This window comes from Leopardus geoffroyi, chromosome D1 (genome assembly GCF_018350155.1).
Source record: "Leopardus geoffroyi isolate Oge1 chromosome D1, O.geoffroyi_Oge1_pat1.0, whole genome shotgun sequence".
NCBI classification, from domain to species: Eukaryota; Metazoa; Chordata; class Mammalia; order Carnivora; family Felidae; genus Leopardus; species Leopardus geoffroyi.
The window spans coordinates 90,142,407-90,167,285 of NC_059329.1; the positions used below are offsets into that span (position 1 = coordinate 90,142,407).

General features: G+C 46.7%; 2 long non-coding RNA genes across 4 annotated transcripts in view; one reads left to right on the top strand and one right to left on the bottom strand.

Moving 5' to 3' along the window:
* The first annotated feature begins 3,077 nt into the window (after positions 1 to 3,077).
* Positions 3,078 to 24,879, top strand: part of LOC123601600 — a 59,496-nt gene continuing 37,694 nt past the window's right edge. For 2 of the 3 annotated variants that reach the window (XR_006714189.1, XR_006714188.1), the window contains exon 1: positions 3,538 to 3,828. This is a non-coding gene — a long non-coding RNA (uncharacterized LOC123601600). Of the gene's footprint in view, positions 3,184 to 3,537; positions 3,829 to 24,879 lie in introns of those variants that run through there. The other variant, XR_006714190.1, reaches the window with a different exon arrangement.
* On the bottom strand, positions 15,585 to 18,312 carry LOC123601601. Its single transcript, XR_006714191.1, has 2 exons — positions 17,702 to 18,312; positions 15,585 to 15,823 (listed from the first exon to the last, which is right to left on the bottom strand). It is a non-coding gene; the product is annotated as an uncharacterized LOC123601601 (long non-coding RNA).

The following is a 24,879-nucleotide window of genomic DNA, read 5'->3' on the forward strand; positions in this document are numbered from 1 at the left end:
CGGGCAGGTATGATATGAAGAGATCCCGTGGGCTCCAGTAAGTAAAAGGCGGGGCTTACAACCCTGAACCATGTCATCCCGTTTTGGTAGAGCTGCGCAGACAGCCACTACCATGATAAATGTAAAGGTTTGTCTATGGTCTGGAGAGCTTCCAGAAATTCCTAAACCATAAATGTTTTCATGGGAAAGAACAGGATAGAATGTCAAGAGTTTCTTTCCATAATTTGGTCCCACTACTTGGTATTTTCCCCATTCTACATATGAGGAAACTAAGGTACAGAGAAGTTAAGTAACTTGTCCAAGGTCACACAGCTAAGTAGTGGCAGAACCCAGATTCAAACTTGAGCAGTTGGGCTCCAGAGTCTGTGCTGTTAACTCCCAAGCTGTACATACCCCATTGTCTTCTCATAGCTGAAAACTCATGCTTCTTCTGTCTGGATGTCTGATTACCTTTCCAAGAGGGCAAGAGCAATCTCAGGGTGTTCCTGGACAATCAGCCAGTGGTGTGATGAGAGATGAGATGATGAGTGGAAGGGGTACCTTTGGAAAAAGACTCAGGTTCAATTCCTGGCTCCTGTGTGCTTCTGGCAAGTTATTTCATCTCTCTGAACCTCAGTTTCCTCATCTGTAAAATGCGAACAGCAATTAAAATACCTTTTGACCATTAGGGGTAACTCAAGGATGACTTATACCCCAAGGAGGGAGGAATTATTCATTCGGAGACTCCATTTTAGCCATTGGCAACTGTAAAGGGCAAAGCATTCCTGTGCTATGAGAATGGGTTGCCAGTAGTGATCACCCACCCGTTTCCCCAAGAACAAGGGATTTCCTGGGCCACAACACTCACAGTGCTAACACTGGGACAGTCCTGGGCAAACAAGGCTAGTTGGTCACCCTCGTTTGAGCCCTGAACCTGAGGGAAATCATCCTTGTAGAACGTGTCCTGTCTCCTCCAGTGGGGCTAATGTGAAGAGAGCAGTATGGATGCAGTGTTTTTTAATAGAAGGTGATTAGGGGTAAGGATCTTAGGCTGAAAGTTCTTCCTTCCTTCCTTCCTTCCTTCCTTCCTTCCTTCCTTCCTTCCTTCCTTCCTTCCTTTCTTTCTTTCTTTCTTTCTTTCTTTCTTTCTTTCTTTCCTAATAGCCTTATTGAGATATAAATCACATATGCAATTTACCCACCTAAAGCGTACAATTCAGAGGATTTGGGTATATTCACACGATTGTGTAACCATCACACAGTGCAAGAACATATTTACCACCTAGAAGAAAAAACACACTCTTTAGCTAGCATCCCGCCTTCTCTCCCCACTACACCCCAGCCCCAGGGAACCACTAATCTCCTTTCCTCTCTATCTGCCTGTTCTGGACATTTCATATAAAACGGAATCACACGTGACTGTTTTTATCAATTTCTTCCACTTAGCCTGTTTTCAAGGATCGTCCATATTGTGTAGCATGTATCAATACTTCATTCCTTTTGATTGCTGAGTAATTTCCATTGTATGGTGAGATCACATTTTGTTTACCCATTCACCGAGTGATGGGTATTTGGCTCATTTCTGCCTTTTGGCTCTCATGAGTACTGCTGCTGCGAGCACTCTTGAGCAAGCTTTTGCATAGGTTCCTATTTTCCTTTCTCTTGGGGTGTATACCCAGGAGTGAAATTCCTGGGTCACAGAGTCACTCTGGGTTTAACTTTTTGGGGAACTGCCAGACCGTTTCCCAGAGTGGTTGCACCATTTATGTTCTCATCAGCGACATCTGAGGGTTCCAATTTCCCCACATCCTCACTGCGGCTGGTTATTATCCGTCTGTCTGGTTATAGCCGTCCTGTGGGTGTGAGGTGGTGTGATGAGCAAGCTTGCTTCCAGTTGAAATGTGCATGGCAAGCGCACGTGTCATTGAGGCTACTGATGGTCATTTGAGGTGACTGATGGAGTTCATGGAGGTTTAAAACCCCAGTCTACCCTTGGGTCCTGCCACCAGTCCGGGCTGCCTTCTTCATTAGAGGAATGCCTGCAGGAGGCAGATTAGGCCGAGGGGCCTGTGGCCCTTTAGGGAGAGCCCCTCATTTCCCTGGTTTCCCTTTTCCTTGCCCCCATTTCATGGACTGAGATGAGGGTGTGTGTCCATGGAGAGAAGGAGCTAAGGGGTGGCTTACCCTTTTTGGTCTTAGGCCACCTGCTCTGAGTCAAAGACTGGTTGTGAGGTGCCCCGATCAGCTCGCTGGGAGACTGCAGGCAAACTGGGGACAGAAGACCTGAAAATGACAGGTGCACGCTGGCGTGGACGTGCTGTCTGTGTCCAGATCAGGCAACGCAAGCTGCATGATGTGGGGTCCCTTTGCACTAACAGTGTCTTAGTTTATGCGGTATTTCAAAATTGGGAAACGTGACCTCAAAATCCAGATTTCTGGCTTTTCTCTAAAACTTGACTGGCCTCGCCACACTGCTCCCGCCTTGCCACGTTGCAGCACTTGGCTGGAGCTGAGCCCCAGTTGCCCCCCGAAGATGGGCATGGGCTGTCTCTGCATCCCCGCTGTCCCCACTGCTCCCTGTTATGTCACACTTGGCCCTCCGCACATGTTGTCACTGGCCTCACCCCTGCCCATGAGTATTCGTTAGTGCCTAGCTTCCCTCGGCGATCTAGTGGGGGTAAGGTTAGGCCACAGTCGATGGCAAGACTGGGTTTGTACTTGAGATCCTGGAGTTCCCGCTATCTGTGTCCTCATCATGAGTCCAAGCAAGCTGCAGGTGTGGACATCTAATTTCCCATTCACGCTTCTCAAGTGATGTGTACGGACCAAGCGCTGTTCTAAGAGCTCCGCGAGTGTAAACTCATTCAGTCCTCACAGGGACCCAAGAATAATCCCAGTTTACAAGTGAGAAAACTAAGGGTCAGAAATCAAACTCACAATCCACGGGTAATTAGCGGCAGACCAAGGATTGGAACGCAGGGGCAAATGAGGTCATCTTGTGAGCTCGCTCACCGATACAGTGCCTGGTCCATTAGGGGCAGTCAGCGGAGGCTGCCGCATGATGAGTCACCTGGCCTTGCCACTGCTCTCCACTCCCCAGCTGGGCGGCCCTGGCCAGGTGCCCTTCAGCGAAGCCGGGAGTTGGAGTAGATGACATATGTGTTTGGAGAGATGATGTCTGATTCCCTTCGGCTCTAACTTGTGGTGAGTCTCTGACAGCCAGCGAGAGAAGAGGGGAGGGAGACGAGAGGGGCATTTGGCAATTTGTGATGCCTGGAAGACTAGCGTGTACCCGGTCGCTCACTCCCGAGGGGGTGTCCCCTGTCCTCCCACTTGAGAACGCCGTGAGCTGGGAGTCCAAAGTTCCCCTCCCGGCTCTGACGAGCCTGGTGGGTATGATTAGTGAAGTCCAGAGCGCATCAGGCTGGGAGGGCACTGTGGCCTCGTTTCTCACCCTCCGTCCCCAGGAGCAACACAGAAGTGGCTGGTAACACACGGCATTGTCCTCATACACAGGGCCTCTTTGTTTCCCCTGATACACAGAGAGGAGGCTGTAACAATGGCCTTGAATGGCACTCTGCTCTCCTTTCTCCAATGTTATACTTGGTTTTTTTTCAGTTCTGGAATCAGCTAGACAATTATTTCCTGCGGGAGGTATCAGCTTTTCATCTTTTCCGTCTGCTTCTCTGTCAGTCCTCAGGCCCCAGCTCAGTGGGGACGGAGTGGAGAGCTAGACCCAGAGAGAGCGGGGCCCATCCAAATGTCACCTTTGCAGGAGGCTGGAAGGTGGTGGTACTTCACCTCTCCCCTGCAAGGTGGGACCAGCCCTAAAGGAAGGAGCCGGACCAGGTAAGGGGAGAGATGGGCTGAAAGCTGCTGATGGGGAGCAGGGCCTGGAGGCAATGGCTGAGGGGGATGGGTTTCTGTTTTTAAGATGCCCTGTTTGCTAGAGAGCCACTGGCTGCTGGTAAACAAACACACAAGCAAAAGCAACTGAGGTCAAGTTAACAGTCTCCCAGTTAGGGAAACACTCAGCCTGTCTGATGCTTATTCAATGCCTCTGATGTCTTGGGGTGACAAAAAACTTTAGGGTCCATGTAGACCTTAATGATAGCTGCCATTATTAAGCTCTTACTATATGTACTGTATTTGCATACATATTACCAAATGTATCTTACCGTATTGATAGCAGTTATAGCAAGCACTTATACAATGTGTTTTCCGTTCTTGCTTGATTCAAGCCCAGCACTCTGGTCCTAGAGTGTGGTTTTTCATCACACGCTTCTTATATAATATTCTTTACACTAAATCAAGGTTATTCCAAGGTTTCACTTTGAGAGACAGTCGTGTGTATGATAACTACGTGTATCGAGTCCTTTGCCCTCTGACAGGCAGCGTTCCAAGTGTTTTGCCTCTGTGTCCTCATTTATTCCACATAGTAACACTATCGGATGGGTACTTTTGTTACCTCCATTTTGTTGACGAGGCCGTTGAAGTACAGAGAAGTCAAGTAACTCTCCCAGGGTCACACAGCTGTCAAGTGGCAGAGCCTGGTTTTGAACTCAGTTCTCTCTGGAGTGTTATGTGGATCTAAAGCCTGCCCAGCCCTGTGGCTGGTTTGGAGTTAGTGTCCTCCTCTGGGTCATGAGTTATAGAGAGTGGCATTTTGTCCCTGGCTTTGTAGAAAATCTGTACTTATGTCATTGGCTTGAGGAATACAGAAGATCTTAAATGGCTTGTCTATTGTGGTTAGCTTTTGCCTTGCTTGACTGCCCAGTGGAACCGCCCAATGGGGACAGGGAAGGAATTTGGAGTGATAATTGCTCAACAAATGCTATCTTCTCCTTTGCCAGAGACTGGGCTCAGTTGCCATATATGTAGGAGGATGTATGTTAAGTAAACAGGACTCACAGGGTACGGTCAGGAAGCCAACTTTATTTTGGCCTGTTCCTGCCCCTCAATTTTTTCTCTGCTGTCCCCAGGATGAAAATTAGGGCAGGGCCATGCCTCTTCTGACTACCTTTCTAGTTCCCACACTGACTCAGTTCAGTAACGGATTATGTTCGGGTGTGTGGAGTAACCCAGCCCTTCAAACTCTGTTCCAAGTGGAGACTCTCTTCCTCCTCCAGCTGGGGCCTGGAGCAGGGAGCGGGAGTAAAAGGTGGGTTTCCTGCTTCCCACCTATGCTTCTGTCTGGCTGGCTGAGGATTCTGACCCCTGGCAGGGACAGGAGGGGAGGAGGGGAGGGGGAGGAGGAGCAGGGAGATGTTACTTGGTTAATCCTGCGGTTATCTGGATGGGCCCGGTGGCTGTTTACACCTGATTCGTTACCTCTTGGCACAATTTTGTAGATACTTCCGAGAACACCCTCTGTCCTTGTCTTCGAGACTTTCCAAACTGCTGGTCCCTAAGACTCTTTCTCCTGTCCCCTAGCGCCTGAGCTATGCTTATTAGTTTGGCGGGGCGGCCAAAACAGACACCACAGACTGGGTGTCTTAAACAACAGAAAGTTCTGGGCACAGGAAGTCGGAGATCAAGCTGTCAGCAGGCTTGGTTTCTTCTCAGGCTTCTCTCGTCAGTTTGGACATGGCCGTGTTCTTCCTGTTCTTCACGTGGTCTTCCCTTTGTGTATGTGCATCCCTGGCGTCTCTCCATGTGTGTCCAAATCTCTTCTTCTTATGAGGACACCGATCAGATTGGATTAGGGTCCACGCTAAAGACCTCATTTTAACTCAGTCACCTCTCTTAAAGCCTTGTCTCCAAATACACTTATATTCTGAGGTACCGGGAGTCTGGGGCACACAATCCAGCCACAACAGGTGCTGTCAGCTTTTGTCCCTGGAGGAGCTGGCACTCCTCCTGGTGGCCCTCTCAGAGAGGATCTACACACCTCATGAGGTCACCTGTTGCACACCTCTGGCTTATCAGAAATACCCAAAGCCGCCAGGCCCCCCCACTCCAGCTGGCCACCCCATCTCTCTTCACTTGGGGCTTCCGAAGCATGATGCCGACGCTGGACCTCAGAGACGCTCAAGCTCCAGGGATACGGTGCTTTCGAGATCGCTCTTGGGAGGTGGGAGGTGGGTGGTTGGGACTTGGAGCACACCTACTGCTCATTCCAAAATTCCTCCTCTGCGCTCCCACAGTTTCCTCCTCCAGCCCTCCTTGGCGGGCTGGGCATGGTCCAATAAGGGGGAAACTGGTTCCTTTAGTAAGTCCTGCATGACGGGCCACAGGTCCCTTGGAATGTGTCACCTAATGTGTTGTGTCCTCAGCACAAACTGAGACTAAAATAGCCTTCCCATCCTGCTACCCTACGACATCTCATTTAATTTTCATGAAGAACCCTATGGGAAAGATAATAGTGCCCACATCTAGCTGAAGGAGGAGACTCTGGAGCTGAGAATGGTGCGGGAACTCCCCCAGGGTAGGCTCTCGAGCCAGCGGGGGGTGGGAAGCGGAGATCCGCTTCGACCTGCTTTACTGTCCCTTCCTTAGGCCTTCACCACCAGGCTTCGTAGAGCTTTTGACTGCTGGACTTTGTTCTGTGCTGGGAAGAATTTCCTTCTTAGCAGAATGTTACAAAGGTAAAAAAAAAAAGGTAAAATCCCTGCCTGTGTTCCAGTTTGAATGCAGGGGCTGGTGCCAGGGACAGCAGCAGGCCCAGTGTGAGATGGGCTCCCTGTACCAAAGGGATCTGCTTGAACCCTCCACCCCTCCCCAGCATGACCTGATCCGTGGAGCAATGACATAGCACTGGAATATCTTTCTCTGTGCACCAAAGCCAAATTGCATTCTGAAATCTTATTTTTTTTAATTTTATTTTTTTTTAATTTACATCCAGATTAGTTAGCATATAGTGCAACAGTGATTTCAGGAGTAGATTCCTTAATGCCCCTTACCCTTTTAGCCCATCCCCCCTCCCACAACCCCTCCAGCAACCCTCTGTTTGTTCTCCCTATTTATGAGCCTCTTCTGTTTTGTCCCCCTCCCTGTTTTTATTCTTGCTTCCCTTCCCTTATGTTCATCTATTTTGTATCATAAAGTCCTCATAGAGTGAAGTCATATGAGAGTCTGGGGCCCTGGGGACTGGACGGGGATATGCCAGGGCTGCAGCTGACTTAGACCAGGAAAGAAAGAGGGAACAATATTTTTTTTTAATCCACTCAGCAATCATTTAGCGAACACTTACTATGCTTAAGGTTTTTTTGTGGGCACTCTTCCAGGAAGGCACGGGTCGTTGAATGGGCCCTGGAAAAAGTGAGGTCTGAGATTCTGTTTGGGTTCTCAGAGGAAGGTGAGGCACTGGAAGGAGAAAGTTTCCGGTTGAGGGAAGGGAGGCTTGGAAAAGCGTGATGTGACCGGAGACCTGCACTTGGTTTTGAATTATCAGGCATCAAGGGTAGGGGGTGCAGGAGTCAGGCCAGGGCAAAGGAGGAAGGTGGGAGCTGCCAGATTATTACTTGAGGCTGGACAGGGAAGCTGGACCCAGGTGGGGACACCGCAGGGCTTTAAGTAGAGAGGGAGACTTGAAAGGGGTTGCCTTTTAGAGAGAGGGCTCTGATGGGGGCAGGATGGGGGCACACTGGAGCATCAGAGGTGTCAAGATCTAGGGAGTTGGGCAAGGGAGGACGAAGAGCTGGACCAAAGCCCTGGCATCTGGAATGTTCCTCTGGTTTCTGAGTTGGCCCACTTGCCATTCATTACCAAGGTGTGTGTGTGTGTGTGTGTGTGTGTGTGTGTGTGTGTGTGAAGAGGGCAGCTGGGCTGGGATTGGAGCTGGCTGAAGACGCTTTTTAGCAGGAGGAAGTAGAGCATGGAAGTTGTTCTTTCTTTCAACAAATAGGTACTCGGGGCCATGAGCTGAGAGCTGGGGAGAGGGAAGCAGAGGGGACACATTCCATTCCTCTCAGAGCTCACAGCCCAAGTGAAGGAACAATTCAAATGTAATGTAGCAGAAAGACTGTAAAAGGCAATTGGGGGAGGGCTGGGGAAATTTGGGTACTGGCCAAGCATTTGGCGACATCAGAGAATGATTCATTTCTAAAAGTGTGATTATGGCGTTGTATTTTAGGTGGGAGAATACTTCTCAACTTTCTTCCTTTTTTGGAGGTGCAAGTTGAATTGTTTAGGGGTGAAAGTTCAAGATGTCCATAATTTACTTGGAAATAAAATAAGGACACAAACAAAGAGAGAGAAAATATGGTAAAATGTTACCAGTTGTTGTGAGTGTATGAGAGTTCATGGTACTGTTATACATGATTATTTCCTTGGCTTTTGGTTTTTTCGTGTGAAAACTTTCAAAATAAAAATTTAAAAATACAAAGTAGCAAGTGTGTTGATGGGGAGTAAGGGTGCTGGGGGAACACAAAAGAGGGCCCCTAATTGGAATTGGATGGGTGAGAAAAGCTTCCCAAAGAAAATAGCATCTAAGAGTGAAGAGATGGAACAGTTGATGGACAGGGGGATAGGGAAGCACTTTGGGGAGAATGTAAGAGGCAGCATGTGTGAATGCTTGGTAGCTGGTTTTGTTAGATGAACAACAAAAAAAGACATTCAATGTGACTGTAGAATGTGAGTCAAGGAGTTACCAAGAGGTGAGAAGGGAAGGTGTCATGAGGTGTGTGTGCATAAGTTTGGACTTTGAGCTGACATTAGCGTAAGCAGGGGGTGCATTTCAGAGGGGTGACGCGACTGTGTATTGAGCTGTTGGGTCTGGCAGCCATTGTTGGAAGCACTTCACCCGTCTTAGTTCACTTAATCCTCACTGACTTCCAGGCACCTAGAAATCAGCACCTCTATCTTACAGATTAAGACAAACTGAGGCCCAGAGCAGCTAAGTAGCTGCTGAAGGTCACAAATATGGAAGATCCAGGATGGGAACCCAGGCAGCCTGGCTCCAGAGCATGCTTTCAACCCACTAGGCCACCCCACCTCTCAGGGCCAGGCTGTTCTCTGCAGAGAAAGAGTTGGAGGAGAGCAGGACTCGAGGCAGGGAGACCACTTAGGAGGCAGTTGCGCAAGCCCAGACGAGTGGTGAAGGTGACTTGCACTGATAGAGTAACCGTGGAGATGGAGGAAATGGACAGGACAGAGCTATTCGGGAGCGAAGTCGACAGGACTTGGTGATCAAATGGTTGTGTGCAGGGGGAGTCAAAGATGGCGTCCAGGCCACACCCCACCGAGAACCTGCCCCACTTTGGCCTGGTCAGAGGGTGTGGAGCTATCCTCTTCCCAGCACATGGAGAGGGTTAGCAGATCCTTAAGATCACCTCCATCTGTGAGGGGCAGCCTACTGGCCATCCGACTCACATTTCTCTTGTCCTGGCCTCTGCTAATTTTGTCACCTGCAACTGCTGTAATCTGTAGGTCATTCCCGGACCCTAAGTTTCCTGGCACAGTTAGGCCACAGCCCCTGGTAGCTTTCCTAAGTGCCTCCTAGCCCACCCAGCACAGCGTTGGCTGCGAATGACACAAGGTGGATGCCTGTGCTGTTTCACCAGGAGCCCTTGATCCTTGGGCCCCCTTCACAGGGCTCAGCCGGGACGACAAATTAAACAAATATTGAAAAACAATAAAAAGAAAAACACTTGGCCGTGTCCTTCTAATGCTTATTGATTTTTAAGATCTTCTCAGGCATGAAAACAAGATTCACCCTTGTCATCTTGCCATTGGATTCCTGTTAGTTGCAAGAGTGTCTTATCGATCAGGGTGGGGGTACCCAGCAGGGCCAGTATGGGCCTGTCCCCTGTCCAGGTCATCAACCCCAGAGATGGAGCTCAGCTGGGAGGGAATGGTACCCACTCCAAGTGAAGGGCATTATGGCCTGGGAGGGGCCTCATGGCATCTGGAAAGCCACTGAGGCCACTTTCGGTTTCATGCCAATCTCTGGGGCCCTTGTTGTTTTCTCTTGCAAAAGGCCCCAAGAATTCAAGGTTATTTTATATGTGTACGTCAAAAATGACACGACTACTGCATGAATTCATGCATAGAGAACACGGGTCTGCAGAGTAAAACATGAGCACTTCTGTAGATACTGCCCCCCATGTCTCTCTCCCGGGGAATTGCTCATTTGACAGCAAATATTTATTTGGCCGCTGCTGTGTGTACGTCCAGTTCTAGGTGTTGGCAATACAGCAGCGCACAAAATGAAAAAATCCCTGCTCTCCTGGGAGCTTACGTTCCAGAGAACACTGTGAGGGGCTTTGGGTGCAGGCTTCCTGTCTACGTCTGTGTCTCACCTGTGCCCTGAGTTCATGTGGTGCACGTGATTCTGTGAGTGGCTTCTTCACCAACAGTGTGCCTTGCAGCCCATTCCATGTTAGCCTAAATGGACCTGCCCCATCTTTGATAGCTATTTAATGGTCTTCTGCAGGATAATCCTTTGCAGATAGGCACACGGGTTGTTCTAATATTTTTCGCCAATAGGGCTGCAGCAAACTTTCTTCTGCATATGCTGTGTCTGCACACGTACTGTGAGACATGAGAGTCTGCACACGTACTGTGTAACCACGGGCAAGTTAATGAACCTCTCTGTGCCTCCGTTTCTTCATGTATAAACCGAAGGTAATAGTGCCTCCCTCTGTTCATGAAGGAAATGCAAACCACAGAGAGGTGCCATTTCACTCCCGCCAGGATGTCTATAATCAAAAAGACAGATAATAACGAGTGTTGACTGGAGAAGATAGGAAGAAATTGGAACCTTTGTGTACTGCGGATGGGAACGTAAAATGGTGCAGCCACTTTGGGAAAAAGTTTGGCAGCTCCGAGAGGGTAAAGCAGACAATTACACAGTAGGACCCAAACAATTCTACTGTAATGCAGATACACACATGGCCACACACAAAGTTGTATGCAAATGTTCATAGCAGCCAAAAGGTAGAAACAACCCAAATTCCCACTAACTGATGAATGGATAGACAAGATGTAATATATCTATGCATTGAATGTTATTTGGCATTAAAAAGACATGAAATGCAACATGAGCAAGTCTTGAAAGCATGCTAATTGAAGGAGGCCAGTTACAAAAGAGCACATTGTATATTTCACTGATAGGAAATGTCCAGAAGTGGCAGATGTACAGAGACAGAAAGTAGTCTGATGGTTGCCAGGGGGCTGAGGGGTTGAGGCAATGGAGAATGACTCCTAACAGGTACAGGGTTTCTTTTTCTTTTTGGAGTGATGAAAATGTTCTAAAATTATAATAATGGTTGCACAACTCTGTGAATATGCTAAAAAGTATTAAACTGTATGTTTTATTTTATGTTTATTTTTGAGAGACAGAGAGAGAGAGAGAAAGAGCGTGTGCGCATGAGTGGGGGAGGGGCAGAGAGAGAGAGAGGGAGACACAGAATCTGAAACAGGCTCCAGGCTCTGAGTGGTCAGCACAGAGCCGAGGCGGGGCTCAAACTCGGGAATGGCGAGATTGTGACCTAGGCCTAAATCAGACGCTTAACCGACTGAGCCACCCAGGCATCCCTGAACAGTACATTTTAAGTGGGTAAATTGTATGGCATATGAATTGTATCTCATTAGAGCTGTTATTTAAAAATAATGACAATAATAATACCTCCCTTGTAGGTTGTAAGGATGAACTGAGATGGCATAAGAATGCGTAGAACAGTACCTGGCATCCGGAAGCTCTAAAGGTCCGCCCTTCTGTTGTTGCTTCTGGAGAATGGGTTCCCAGAAACAGAACTGTTGAGCATTTTTTAAATTTTAATGTTTTAGTTTTCCAAGATTGCAAAGTTGCCCTCTTCAAAGCTGTCTTCACCCGTCCACTCTCAGAAGCAGTGTGCGAGTGCCCGTTTTTCTCTTTTCTTCTTTTCAAAGAAGCCACCACCGGAGGCGGGGCGGGGGCGGGGGGCGGAAGGGCTGGAAGAATACATATCAGCTTTAACTCTGGTTTTCTTCAGGTGTTGGGATCATGTGTGGATTTTCTTTTCTTTTCCCATATTGTTTGTCTGAATTTTCTCATATTTTCAAAAACAGAACATGAAAACAGCATGATTTCCTTCTTTTCATGGCTGAGTAATATTCCACTGATTTATATCCCACATCTTCTTTATCCCCTCGTCTACAGATGGACACAAGGGTTGTTTCCACATCTTAGCTATTGTAAATAATGCTGCAATGAACATAGGGGCACGTATATTTTTTCGAACTAGTGTTTTTGTTTTCTTTGGGTAAATACCGAGTAGTGGAATTCTGAGTCATATGTTAATTCTTTTTTTAAGTTTTTGAGGAACCTCCAGACTGTTTTCCACAGTGGCTGCACCAGTTTGCAATCCCACCAATAGTGCATGAGTGTCCCCGTTTCTCCACATCCTCACCAACACTGGTTGTTTCTTGTGTTTTTTATTTTAGCCATTCTGACAGGCATTAAGTGAGATCTCACTGTGGTTTTAATTTGCATTTACCTGATGATTTGTGATCTTTTCATGGATGGACCTAAGGGGATATATAACGCTAAGTGAAATAAATCAATCAGAAAAAGACAAATAGCATATGATTTCACACATGTGGAAGTTAAGAAAGAAAACAAATGAACAAGTAAATATTAAAAACAGGCAAAAAACCCAGACTCTTAAATACATATGACAAATTGGTGGTTGCCAGACGGACAGTGGATATGGGGATGTATGAAATAAATAAAGGGTATTAAGAGTACACTTACCATGATGAGCACTGAGAAATGTACAGAATTGTGGAATCATTATATTGTACACCTGTAAAATATAACACTGTGTGTTAATTATACACGAATAAATATTTGTGTTGAGTTTTTAAGTAATCTCTACACTCAGTGTGGGGCTCAAACCCACAACCCCAAGATCAAGACTTGCATGGTCTACCAACTGAGCCAGGCAGGAGCCCCCAAAAATATTTTTTATTATATATATATATATATATATATATATATATATATATATATATAATTTTAGAGAGACAGAGTGTGAGTGGCAAAGAGAGGCAAAAGGAGAGACAGAGATTATCTTAAGCATTCTCCACGCTCAGCATGGAGCCCAATGCAGGGCTCAAACCCAAGAACCATGAGATCATGGCCTGAGCCCAAATCAAGAGTTGGACACGTAACTGACTGAGCCACCAGGCTCCGCAAAAAAATATTTTTTAATTTACAAATCCGGAACAGGTAATAATTATAAAACATTTTTAAAGTAAAAGTATGTTCTATCTCCCTTTCAGCATCAGATTTTGCCCTTTGCAGGCTTTAGTGGTTAAGATGGGAGACCTTATACTCATCCACCCTAAAAAGACACAGCTCCTTCCCATCGTGAAGGTTTTGTTGCAACAGCTAGAGGACAGTAACACAGGGAAGTATAGAAATGCCAGTGATTAGCCCAGGCCTGCGCTTTCTCGGTTGATGGTACCAAAAAAAAACATACCTGTGGGTCATTTGCACCCTTACCAGACACTGGACACCAAAGTTTGCAAATACCTCATATGCCTTGTCATTGAACCCTCACAAAGATCCTATGGCATCGGGACCGTTGCAAATAAAGGAGTTAGAGAAATTAAGCGATTGCCCAAATGCACTGCTAGTAAATGGTAGACATGGGGAAAGATGCCTTTAGTAGTGAGTTCAGTGAGTCACACACCTGGATCTTTTATTACCTCATTTAGAAGTAAGGATGCCTTTTTAATTTATTTGAACTTGTATAGACAGAAAAATAAATAGCTAAATAAAGGCCTAAGTTAAAACTTGTTTTTAACTAAAAAAAAAAAAACAATTAAAAAATAATAAAAGTAAGGATGCAGTTAAGGCAACCTTCAGGGGAGGCAGGTTCAGTAGTCTGGTGATGTCCTTGGACACCTGTCCTTTCCAAATCTCTCTCTGCCATCTTCCTGTCGTTTTCATCTTCAGGGAGAAATAGGGCAGTAGGAGGAATATCTAGACAGAGCAGGGTTCAGAGAGAGAGAGAGAGAGAGTCAGTTTCTTTTGGGGGCTTTCTTCTTAGAGTGAAGTAACTTTTTCCAGAAGCCCATCCCCACTCCTTCCAGCAAACTTTTCCCACAGGAACAATCTGTCTCATAAGCTGACCCTAGGTCACTTATCTGTCCCTGAGCCAAGCATGGCCAAAGGGAATGGAATTACCTCTTGACCAATTTGGCCTATCCCCCGGAGTTTGTGTTGGGTGGGTCATTGTTCCTTGAGGAAGGGAGGTCCCTGAGCAAAATTAGGAGTGTATTTGGAAGGGAAAAGGGTAAGTGGATGTTGAAGAGTTCGGTGGAGGACCCAACAGTATCCAACATGCGGAGAGACTTACGTTGTCGAAGTCGAGAGTGTCTGTTTCTAGTTACCGCACTGCTCTGCATGGTGGCCAATGCTTCCATGGCTAGAAATTGGTTTTTTAAAGCTGAAGCTTATAAATCACCCACATCTGCCCCTTCTCTCTGCCTGAAGGTCCCATCCTCTATGATGGGAGGCTTGGAAGTTTGATTTAGGGCAGATCGCTGGGAGTGAAGTAGTGGGTTTTTTAAATATCCCAGACTCAACTAGGTAATTTCCATCTTGGGGATCTCTAGCCGGGGACACTGTCACTTCACATTCTCATTGGGGCTCTCAGGAAAGGTCTCCTCTTGGCAGCTTCCGGGACTGACTTCATCAATAGGACTGTGTCAGTTTGTGGATTTAGAGGGTTTTGGGAAGAGGTACTTGGCCTCCCTTCATGGGAATCATATTTTTAGCTAATGTGATAGATTGGAGTATTAGTCAGCAATTTTTCATTCACTTCCCTTGCAGCTTAGGACACAGTATATTTCTTGTCCCACTGACTTTGGGCTTGGTCATTGACACGTTTTAGCCAGCGGAAGATGAATGGATGTGACTCTCGCAGAGGCTTTAAATAGCGCGTGCACTGCTCGGCTTCCCTTGTGTAACTACCATGAGAAGAACACACTTTGGATAGCCACTGCCCCTTCTCTCTGGCCTCCAACGATGAGCCACATGGAGCAGACCCAAACTCGAACTGAAGCAGAGTCACCCTAGCCAACCTGCAGACCTGTGTGCAGGAAAAATTAATGCTTGTTTTCATAAGCCACACGCCTTTATTCCGGAGCCGTGCTGCAGCCGAGCTGACTGCTACAAGGGGTATTTCTGAATGCTGCCCGAAGGGTCTGGAGGGTGTGGCACACACGTAGGACAGGCTGTGAGAACATGTCCCATCAAAGCACCTCCTGGAATAGCATGTGTTGGATATAGCTCAGGGAGAGAATGAACTGGAGATATTTGAGTAAGCTTCTTGGAACAGCCCAAATTCTAAGAACTTTTATAAACTGTTCTCTGGCCCCTTCTCAACAAAATAACTTCATGGCCAAGACATTGCTAAACCACGTGTTTCATCATCAGTGTTCAAATATAGTAGAATGTAGAGGAAAGAGTGCTGGACATTGTGTGGTTCTGCACCACAGTTCAGCTCATGTGTAGTCCATGACTTTGGGCAAGTCATTGAATTCCTCGCTGTCCTCACCTGCAAGCTGGGGGTGGTTATAAGAATAAAATGATCATGCACATCTATGGTTTTCAAATTGTACTTCTAGTGGGTGAATTTTTTCTAACAAAATCAATATACAAAACTAATAACTGTTTTTAAATATTTATTATTTGGCACCAAGTTTTTCATTGTCGGCAGAATCTGCTGGGTTCTCAGAGCCCTTAGGATTCCCCACAACCCAGTTTGAAAACAACTTATATAGTGAAACCACTCTACAAACGTCCATGGCGGTGGTAGTGGTGATGGTGGTGGTGATGGCATATGATTCCAGTCTCCCAAAAGGTTTCCCTGCTGTCTCTTCCTCCCAGATTTCTCCCACTGACTGTAATCTGAAAGCCAAAATGAAAGATTTGTGTGTGTGTGTATGTGTGTTTTGACACACTTTGAAGCTTGAAGGGATGAAGAGACTCAACCACCCTCAACAAATCAACCATAATTACAACATAGTCACTGCTGCAGTGACTCAGTGTCTATGCAATCACCTGTGGTTATCCCTCTAGTCACATGGCTGTTTTTCAACCCCGTGTCGCTATTTGAGCAAAGTCAACCTGACCTGGAAATCTGTTGCGTCCTCTCAGAGGAACACACGTTCATCCTGTGGCTCCATATAATGCTGGGCTTCTTTATTCTCACATGCTGCAAATTGTGCCCCATGTTACTGTGTACCCAAGGACATGTTCAGCTTACAAGCCTGTCTGACAGTGTAATAAGTGAAATTGGTTGTTACAAAAATAGATCTTACCCTTAGATCATAATTTGTCAGCACACCTGTCAAGGGCTTCTGTGTGTCCAGCCTGTTGCTTCAGAACCACTGCCTTAAGGATATTTCTTCTTTTAAACTCACTTCCCTGGGCCCTATCAGTCATTCACATTTTAATAATAAATCGGTTCCTCAGATTCATTCTCAGGAGTATTAGATGAGTATGGAGTACAGTGTCCTAGTTTGGGTCCCCCAGAGGCAGATCCTGAGACAAGGATTCACATGCAAGTAGTTTACTTGCAAGGTGAAGGGAGCACTATTACAAGAGAAGGGAATTGAAGTGAGCAAGGGAAAGCAACCAGTAATGGGTTTGTTGTCATTCAAACTACTGTGTGGGTGACTGAAGACAAATCCCACTAGGAAACCCATGGAACACACATCTTACAGTTATTCTACCCAAAAGGAAAGGGAGCCGGGGCATTTACACACCAACTTCCTTGGTTGCTGGGTAAGAATTGCTCCCAGGGCACTAATTTCCTGACTTTTCCAGCCATATGCATGAGGAGAGTGCACCCTGGTGACCAGAAAATGTCCTTAGGTAAAGAGATGCCTCTAAATGCTAAGGCTTGCACACAAGCTTGCCGGCTACAGTCCACCCCTTGTGCCATTCAGATCTACCCCTGTCATCGTTCAAGTTCTTTCTGTTCTGTCACTGATTCTTCAAGATGATGGTCAGTCATACTTCCTTTAAAGTAAACTAAAAGACTAAAAACAGAAAATCTGTGGGACAAATTCCCATGCTAAGGGAACTGAGGTCCTCACTGCTACAGGTGTTCCTGTGGCCACAAATCATCATCATCCACTCCTGCCCTTCTACCCTATTCTCATTCCCCTCATCCCCACTGGCACTTCTGTTGCTCAAAGTTGCTTGTACATTAAAGCAATCCAGACCTCCATCCTTGAAGGATCTGAGCCTTGGATTATTGTGTCTTTGACAAGCTGTGGTTACTGCAGTTGCCCATTCACAGTTATCACTGCACATGGAAGCACCACAGGGTGCCTCCCCTCTCTGAGTTCTGGACATACTTCTCCCTCCCTTCGCTAGGTTCCTTATAATAATTGAGATTGACAGCTTTGCTAGACAGCTTTGACTGCGTTCGTTGCACTCTGGCTTACTAGCAGTTAGGTACCCCCAAATGGCCAGGCATCAGCTATAGTTTTGGTTTAGTGTGCCTTTTATTGTGTCCCGGGTAGAAACATTCTCTTCCCCTTGCACCAGGACCTAGCATATCCTGAAGTTGGGAGAATGAGAAGTACAAATTCTCTAAGTGGGTCACTGGGAATGATGGTGAGAGAAGCTACTTCTACTTCAACTCCTTGGTATCCAAACCCATGTAGCCCAAGGGATTGGAGACACAGCACCATATGGTGACCAATGGTTAAAAGTATACGCTACATCTTAAAGCGCCTCGCTCCACAAAGGGTCATCTCTCGAGTCACATCTTACCTGCATTTTTACGAAGTCATTCTAATCGTACATTAGGCAAACAGCTTCTGGGTGATGTGGTATGAAGTGGAACCAGTAGATCCCGTGGTTCTTATGATACATTCTTTGCTATAAAATGAGTCTTTTGGCAAGGCAATGTCCTGCAGATCCATGACAATAAATCAGACATTCTGCGAGCCCTCAGACAGTAGAGCTAGCTGAGGCACTGCAGCCAGGAAAAGGCAAATCCATACCTGGAATACATGGTCAATTCCAGTACCCCTGCCCTATCAGGACCTTGACTTGAGCATTGGAGACTTGCCGGGGCTATGAATTCCACATGCTTTGCGAGTTTGCTGTTCACACAGTCAGATCCTGTGCTTGGTTTTAAGCACATCTGCTGTCTGGCTACAGGAGAGCTCTTTTTAAGGGCTTTAATGAGGGCTTTCTGGCTTTTACACCGTAACTTGAGCTGATAGCTGGATGATTTTAGCCTCTCATTCTCTTTCAGTGTTCCTGCTGCACTTAACCTCTAAGCAACCAACCCACCCCACAGTCCTTATAATCACCACCCCTCCCTTTAAAAAAAAAAAAAAAAAAAGGCTTCATACCCAATGTGGAGCCCAACACAGGGCTTGAACTCACCACCCTGAGATCGAGACCTGAGCTGAGATCGAGAGTTGGATGCTCAACCAGCTGAGCCATCCAGAGGTCTCAATAATTACGGTTGAGGGGCGCCTGGGTGGCACAGTCGGTTAAGCGTCCGACTTCAGCCAGGTCACGATCTCGCGGTCCGTGAGTTTGAGCCCTGCGTCAGGCTCTGGGCTGATGGCTCAGAGCCTGGAGCCTGTTTCCGACTCTGTGTCTCCCTCTCTCTCTGCCCCTCCCCCGTTCATGCTCTGTTTCTCTCTGTCCCAAAAATAAATAAACGTTGAAAAAAATAATAATAATTACGGTTGATCTCCCGTATACTGCCAATCTTATTGCATTCTTCTTCCCCTGTGTCCCAACCCAATTCTAAGACTACCCACAGTCTTAGTTCTTGTGATGCTAACAGACCTCACCTGACACCAGCAGCTAGTCCTTGTTGCCATCTGTGACGCAATTTCCAGAGACACTGCTTCTTAGAAGAACTTCTGGTACCAAGAAGACCTTGAAACAAGGATTTCAGTGCCCATAGTTCACGTAGAAAATGAAGGAAACACGAGCAGGGAGTGAGGAAGTGAGACAAGCAAGGGAAGGCCAGTAAATGTCACATTATCAAGCAAGTTACCACAATGAGCCTAATCCCGGCTGGGGGACACTGGAAAACAGGATACAATGCAATCCTTAGACTTATCCTGCCTGAGTGGCAAGGGAGCTGGGTTACTTATTGATACCAGCTTTGGTCAGTTGTTGGTTGAAGGCCGCCCGGCAGTCGTGGTGGTGGGGTTAACTACTGAGCCCTTCCAGCCTACCTCCCGCATGTGCAAGATGAACTCTGGTAGCTGGAGAAAGCCCTTAGGTAAAAGGATGCAGATGCTGGGCACTGCAAACCAGACCAGCGTGCCCTGAAATGTTACCACCCAAGAGAATGTGGGGAGGACACCAACAATATCAATAACAGGCTTGCGGTGAGTGGGGGGAGGGGGGTGGCACGGGAAGACAGCTTGAGAATGTGGCGCGGCAAGGATAGTAGGACAAATCAAAGAGCACCCAGATTGTCCTTGTTCTCATTTTTTAGTGCTAGTCTCATTCCAAGGGGTGGCTGCTTGCCACAGCTGTTTTTAGCAAAAACCTTAAAGGAATAGGAGAAGAAACACATATCATTCCTTGGTGACAAATCTAGCACTGACATGGCATGTTCACAGCTGCAGGCATGCATGTCTGACTCGGATGGGGGAGGGCTGGGGAAGCGAATGTTTTAGGGGAGAGGACAATTGCTTAGCCCCTGATGGGCCCAGTCAGAGAGGCAAAGGCCTCCCTACCTGGCCTTCTCTTGAGTTGGTAGGCTAGGCTCGGTTGAATTTTATATTACCTCAATGAACCCCTAGAAATTATCATTTTAAAAAATACCCCCTGTAGAATGCAAATTGGTGCAGCCACTCTGGAAAGCAGTGTGGAGGTTCCTCAGAAAATTAAAAATAGACCTACCCTATGACCCAGCAATAGCACTGCTAGGAATTTACCCAAGGGATACAGGAGTACTGATACATAGGGGCACTTGTACCCCAAGGTTTATTGCAGCACTCTCAACAATAGCCAAATTATGGAAAGAGCCTAAATGTCCATCAACTGATGAATGGATAAAGAAATTGTGGTTTATATACACAATGGAGTACTATATGGCAATGAGAAAGAACGAAATATGGCCCTTTGTAGCAACGTGGATGGAACTGGAGAGTGTTATGCTAAGTGAAATAAGCCATACAGAGAAAGACAGATACCATATGTTTTCACTCTTATGTGGATCCTGAGAAACTTAACAGAAACCCATGGGGGAGGGGAAGGAAAAAAAAAAAAAGAGGTTAGAGTGGGAGAGAGCCAAAGCATAAGAGACTCTTAAAAACTGAGAATAAACTGAGGGTTGATGGGGGGTGGGAGGGAGGGGAGGGTGGGTGATGGGTATTGAGGAGGGAACCTTTTGGGATGAGCACTGGGTGTTGTATGGAAACCAATTTGACAATAAATTTCATATATTGAAAAAAAAACAAACCCCTGTATAGATCACCTCATTCAAGATGTCACGTTCTCTCTGGGCTAAAGAGAAATGGAATATTTGGGGAAAGATAGACATGGCAGTTTCTCCTGGCAGAGAAAGGTCTTCTTACAGTGGGGCTTTCGCTGAGTGTGTTTTACTTCCTTGCTCTGATAGATCGCAGTGGTGGAGAGTGTTGGAATTTGGGGAAACCCATCAACCTCCCTCCTCACTGAGTTCTAACCAGTGGAAGTGTAGACACAAGGAGTCAAAGCACCAACTTATGAATACCAAAAGGCTGGAGACGATCTGGATGTCCATTAATAGGTGAAAGGGTAAATAAACACAGTAGAACCATAAAATGGAGTACTATGCGGCTAAAAAAGGGAACGAATATGCTCTGAGTAGTCACAGGGAAGAACTCAAAAAAATGGCAAGAAATGAGGGAGGCTAACGTAAGTGTGCAGTGTCCTATGTATATGTAAAGTTTGGAAGGAATCACGAGAAAATCCTAGTAGGTTGAGCTTGGGGGGTGGGCACGGGGCAAGTAGGGGCCTGGGTGGGAGGCAGACTTTTCGCTGAACATCATTTTGGGAAAACATGTACATTATTATCTGCATATGGCTAGAGACCTAGAAAATGACTCAGAAGGGGAGGACTTAGATGGATGGATTAAAACAGTTGTTTTGCCCCTCCTCGTAAGTCACCTGGCTGTCTCTTGTCATGACTTTGGCAAAGGGAGAAGGAAAGAGTGGTGAGTGGGAAAATACGAGAAGGTACAAGAGAAAGAGGGAGAACGGGGGCGTACTTTTCATGAAGGTGGAGAGTTACAGTCTGCCCCTGTTGAGACCAGGCCGGGGGTGTGCTCCCCACATCTCAGTTCACTGGCTAGGCCTTACGCTGAGTAGGTGCTCAGAAATACAACGAGGGTCTGAGCTCGCCAGGACCCTGAATAATCTGTTGGCACAGCACTTTGTTGCCACCCACTTGGGAGGCAGTGCCAGGTGATGGTGAAGAGCATGGGATCCAGCGGTCAGAATAAAACTGTGTTCTCGGCTCTGCCACTAGGTAGATGTGTGGGCGCGAGTGTCTAATCCATCCCTACCTCGCTTGTAAAACAAGAAAAGTACGCGCCCCCACCTCCCTGTTACGAAGACTCACACGCAGAGTGCATGGGATGGCACCTGGCACATTATCGGTGCTCAAGAGCTTCTGGTGTTTATTTCTGCCAGTTTAGTCACTTATTTTGCGGAAAGTAGCACAGGTCCTGACTCTGCACGTAAGACTGAACAGAGTCTACACTTTCTTGCGGGGGCAGCGCGCCCCTCCCCGACCTCGCTGGCTGATGCTTCCCGACAAGCAGCCGCTTGTCCTCTCCAGAGTCGGAGGGCCCGGTGTGGGGCTCTCCAGAAGAGCTACCTGCTGGCAGATGTGCCTTCTAGGATGCCAGAGGTGACGCCAGATGTTGACATGCAGCTGTGCTCACAGAGCACCCTATCAATGTTTATTCCCTGTATAATTGCCAAGTAAATGGCTTAATGTTATTGTGGAAATGACTCTAAAAGTTAATGGCTCCTCTAATAGGAGAACCCTCTTCCCTCCTCCCATTTCCCAACTGCACCGGGTCCTCAGTTCTCAGCCTTTTTTCTGTCTCCTGGAAAGAAGCGATGGACCAGACTACATCCTAGGTGAGAAATTTATTTGGAGCTCTGGTTGTGATGATTGGGTCTTAGTTGGGGCAAGAAGAAGGTGTTAGCCGTGCTGCTGGAGGGATCCCTCGATTAATTTTGTTATGTTTTTACCCCGCCTTGTGAAAGAAGTTTTAAGCCACAGCAATGCCCAAGGTTCAAAGAGTTAAGTGTGTTTCAGGTTTTAAAAATGTTTCATACTTCGCGGCTAGTTTTGTCCTGGTCCCCATGTTCTGGTCAGAGGCAAGCTTTGCTTTGTTGTGTTGCCAAATACAGTCTCTTTTTGAAGCAGCAGGTGAGCCGATGACAGACAAGCCTGCCCCTTGGACGTGATCAGGCAGAGAAAGCTGTGCTCAGAGCAGAGCAGAGCCGAGCCTGGGGACCAGACATCTGGCTTGTCGGCTTCACCTCATCCCCAGTGCCTTTCCTGTATGAAGAATCCAAACACGTCAAAATAGGGGCCCAGCAGCAGCCAAGCGCCATTGACCTTACCTACAATGCCAATGAAACATACCTCGAGGAAGAATACTAGATAGAGTATGGACACTCTGGCCAACTCAGCAACTAGAGATTGGGGGGCAGGGCCCCGCGATTCCTGCCATTCTCCTCTGTGCACTACACTCCAGGCAGCGTGCCTAAGGTGGTTCAGTGCAGTGGTCCAGATCATGGGCTCGGAAATGGGTCTGCCTGAGTTCAAGTCCCAGCTGTGCTGCCTACTAGCAGTTGAGTGGTTTTGGCTCAATCACTTGACACCTCTGTGCCTCAATTTCTCTTCTGTAAAATGGCAATCATAATAGCAGCTACTCCGTGGGGTTGCGGTGAGGGTAAATGACTTAACGTGGGTCAAGTGCCTGTTTCATAGTAAGTGATAGAGAAGTTTGGTCTCAAACACTCTGTGATGAGTCTTTTTTTTTTTTTTTTTTCTTTTCCTGTTTAGTACTTGGCACTAAAGAGTACTTAATTCGGTTGAACCGTGTGGTTGGCAAGAAGGAACAGAAATAATCTCCCTGTAAATGACTTACGGTGGATGTCACTGGGCCCCTTGGGCTTGGGCTTTTGCGTCCGCAGGAGCAGTCTCTGTTTTGGCCTTGCAATAGTCCTGATCTTGGCACCTCACTAAGTTACCCCAGAAGAACCTCCTTACACATCAGTGAGCAAGGTGGATTTTACTGACAGTATTCTGGTGAGGTGAGGAGGGGCTGAGGGGAGGGATATCGCGGTGCACAGACATGCACACACTTGGGCACACACACCACCGTGAACAACTTTCACATCTCCTTTAGGATTTCTTCCCTCTAAAGTCCCCGCTTGGCTACACTTTGGTGATTTCTGTCGGTGCCCTTTTCCCCACACCAGCCTCCAGTGTTGTTCTCCTCTCTCTGCCTCTGGGGAACTTTAAGTTCCTGACTCTTTGTAGGAAGCAGAGCTGTTTGGTCCTGCCCCCAGCGTCAGCACACACCCTCTCAGATACACAATGGCCCAACAACTCCAACTTGATTCATTTGACGTATCAAGATGGCGCATCAAAGCACTTTGCACACCTCCCAATGCCCAGACCCATGTTGAGCCCCTCCTGCTCTGTTATTTACTAACTCTGTGATGGTGGGCAAGTTACTCAACTTCTCTGAGGCCCAGGTGACTCATCTGCAAAACGAAGGTAAGGATGGGCCTTCAGGGGCTGTTGTGAACAAAGTGAAATCACGCCTGCAAAACACAGAACAGTGCCTGGTGGTTCATAGTCGTGCAATCTATGCTTTTGGAATAAATAATAGCCTCATCTCTCACAAAACCTAAGTGGGATTTCTCTCAGCAAAAGATGGGTATCCATAACTTTTTATGAGATGTGTATAAGGCACGACGGGACATAAAAGAATAAACGCGTGGGTCTAACCAGATGACGCTGGGAAATTTTGCAGGCTACTTCATCACTCTGCACATTACTTTCCTCCACTGTAAAATGGGGATAATAATAGTACCTATTTATATGGCTGTTGGGAGCATTAAATGAGATAACGCATGTAAAAATAGAGCCTCGTCCAATTTAAAAGTTTAGAAAACTGTAGCTATTACTATTAAAAGTTTACGCCTTGAATTGAACTTCTAGGATAGGGAGATATATCTGTCTCCTTCCCTGGCATAAAATCAAATTTGCAAAGTTCAGATGTATTCAGGAAATCCCAGTGCTATTTAACTGAATGCTTCAGTCAAGACAGAAATTGATTAATTCAAGCAGATAGCTTTGGCTTTAGAAATTTTAAGTCACTACGCAATTCATAAACTTACTAATGGGTCTCTCTTGATATTTCATTTTGGAGATCTCAAATTCTTTCTGGTCTGTTAGCTTTGTAGTAGTTTCCTTTCATCGGCTACACATTAAGAATTAATTTGGGGTACGAGCTAATAGCTCAGTAGTTCTGACCGGTGTTCGCTTTGATTTTGTGTAAACTGTGAGCAATTGGCCATATTCCACGAGCCACTAGACGGAATATGCATGAGCAGAGTTTAGTGTTGGGATCAAATAAGGCTTGCAACAAACTTAATGTGATGTTGTAAAGGATATGCAAAATCAATATCACGCCGTGGGGTAATTAGACATAAATGCAGTTCACACAGATGACTGTGGTTACCTTGCTCCCAGACAAGTCCTTCCGGGATTAGCTACCAGAGGAAGAGGATGGGTTTGGAGCAGAAAGCAACTTTGGGACCCTTCGGAATTCTTCTGAACGCAGAGCATCCAGATGGCTGTCCTTTGGGATAGGACCTGGGTGATCAGGAAGCTTGTTCAATGGTGAATGCAACCTCATCCTGGTCCTTATAGGGGTTTGGCTGCAAGG